This window comes from Syngnathus typhle, unplaced genomic scaffold (assembly GCF_033458585.1).
Source record: "Syngnathus typhle isolate RoL2023-S1 ecotype Sweden unplaced genomic scaffold, RoL_Styp_1.0 HiC_scaffold_78, whole genome shotgun sequence".
NCBI classification, from domain to species: Eukaryota; Metazoa; Chordata; class Actinopteri; order Syngnathiformes; family Syngnathidae; genus Syngnathus; species Syngnathus typhle.
The window spans coordinates 340,001-342,500 of record NW_026871984.1 but is presented as its reverse complement, the minus strand read 5'-3'; the positions used below and the strand labels follow the sequence as shown (position 1 = coordinate 342,500).

Genomic DNA, 2,500 nt, shown 5'->3' with positions numbered 1-2,500 from the left:
GCTAGGCTGCGCGGCCTAGCAGACGGCTGCTCGGGGTGGATCTCGATGTATAGCTCTATAGTGTCGGGGGACTTTGTTCTCCTGTGTGTTCTCACGGTAGTGAGGCAGTAGACATGTCTAATATCTTACAGACCACCCAGGAAGGCCGTTCTGGGTTACCAAAAATGGGCTGAGGCGCAGCTAGGTGAGGGGCTGCTGCTGCTCGAGCTACCTCCCCGGGACGTGCTTGAGGTTGGGCACGTGCGCGGCCAGCGGATCAACCTCTCCGGGGGCCATGGGGACCAACCACCGGAGGCATTGCTCGGGATCCCCAAACGGCTTGTAGTCACTTCTACGGGCCATGGTTGCAAAAACTCCTTGGTTAGGAAGTCCGTATAGACAGAGGCACAGGATCAGAGCCACAGTCAGTCAGGCCGAAGGAGCGGGTGGACCCCGGCTGGCGAAGCTCTTGAGAACTCCTCAGTGGTGTCAATGACCTCCGTTGCCTCGGGTATGAGAGTTGGGGTGGCGGGGGTCGTGTTAGCGCTGCAGCCTGCTCTCCGAGGCGGCGTGAATGAAGAAGCGGGAGAGGGCCCGTCTGGAAATCGGCATAAGGGGGTCCGAGGCCTCCGGACCAAGTGATGGTAGGAGTCTCGGATGGTGAAGCTTATGAAAGGTACAGGTATCATAAGCGGAAAATGTGTTGTTGGAAACGGAGAGTCTGGAGAGCAGGTGAGGTGGAATGGGGGTCCCTGTGCGGTCGTGCGGCAGGCGGTGCGTCCGGTGTGCGTTGGCGAGCCCTGGCTGCCAGGGCGACGCCCCAGAAATGGACCTGCCCCTCGTCGCTTCCAGATCTGGTGATGAATAGAGTTCTGGAAGAGCTGCTGGCGGGGGGTGTGGAGCATCGGGCCACCGCTGCCTTAGTCAAGAAAGCAGGTCGGGAGCCTAGCCTGATCGAGTCCTCTGCTTTGGATCTCATGAAAGCCCTGGGGGGTAAGGTAGTGTGGCCGACAAAGTCCGCGAGGTCCAGACCTCGAGACCGATGGAAGACGGGTTGGGCGAGGCGGCTCGTCCAACGTGGGAGAGTGTTCTATCACCAGCAGCGCGGCTATTCTGTAATGAGGAAGGGGCTGGCACGGCGGATCTTGGATGGTCTGACGCCCCGTAGCTGTGATTTGCCGCTGGAGTTGGTGGATAGACACTTCGGAGTAAGTGGGAAACGGTCGAGCCGTTTTGTGGACTAAGGGCTTCGGGGTGGGACTGACCGCGAATAACGATCCATTCTACCACCCGATCCTGGGGCCGGAAGTTGTATCTAACTTGGCTAAGATGAGGAATTGCTCTGCACCGGGCCCAGACGGGATCAGGAAGCAGGCTCTTCTTGACTGGGACCCGGACGGTACGCAACTGGCGAGGCTGTTTACGACATGGATGGTGCGTGGAGTCGTTCCCCAAGTCTTCAAGGAGTGCAAGACCCGGTTGCTACCCAGATCAACTGACCCTACTGAGCTGGATATAGTATCTGGCTGGTGGCCTGGGACTGTGGGGTCAGTCGTGCTGAGGTTGTTTGGGCGGTTAATGGTGATGGGGCTAGCGCGAGCCTGTCCTGTTGGCCCCCGGGCAGCGTGGTTTTGTCGCCGGCGCGAGTGGTTGCGAAGGTACCTCGTGATTCTTGATTAATCGGATCATGGGGCGCTCGAGGTCGGCTGACGTGCCGCTGGCGGTCGTGTTCATTGGCTTTGCGGAGGCTTTCGACTCGGTTTCTCATGACCATGTCCTGTGTGTGCTGGGAAGCTTGGGCGTAGACAGACGTGTAATCGAGGTGATCCGTCACTCGTGTGTGGGCTGCTCGACCAGTGTGGGTTGCGGAGGCGCCTACTCCGAGCCCATCTCCATGAAGGTTGGTGTTAAGCAAGGCGATCCAATGTCCCCACTGTTTTTCAACCTCGCTATGGATCCTCTCGTCCATAGCCTCGAACGCAAAAGAAGTCACCTGGTCTGGGGCAACCGCCGAATTGCCACGTTGGCCTTTGCGGATGATTTAGTCCTGCTGAGTGGCTCGGAGGAAGGAATGGAGAAGAACTTGGTGGTCGGACGGGCAGGTGAGTATGGGGCTGCAGATGATTGCGGCGTCGGCGTTAAAGCCTTCGCAGAAGATACCGGTGTGCTGCACATTCTTACTCCCGAGAGTCACCTTCAGGGCAGTTGTCGGTAAGGTTTCAGCGACCAGATTGAGGTGGCTTGGAGGGAAGGTGCGGATGGCTGTGAGTGGGTGGCTGCGTCTCGGTCCGTCCACAGCGGGGGGCTTCATCTATTCGCGGAGTCGCGACAGCGGCTAGGGGCATCGTTTCGTTGTCCGTTACTATTCCCAAAATACAGGTCAGGCGCACCTGGAAACTCTGTTGGTCTTCGGATGTGGTTGGGATCTCTAGCTATTGAGGCGGTGCAAAAACCTGCCTGGTTGAGGTTGTGGGTTGCGGCAGGCGGAGATCCGGGCGGTGTGCCGACGCTCGGCACAGGG

At 58.8% G+C, this 2,500-nt stretch overlaps 1 pseudogene; it reads left to right on the top strand.

Moving 5' to 3' along the window:
* LOC133148389 (28S ribosomal RNA) overlaps positions 1-2,500 on the top strand; it is a 9,261-nt pseudogene that overhangs the window by 4,329 nt on the left and 2,432 nt on the right.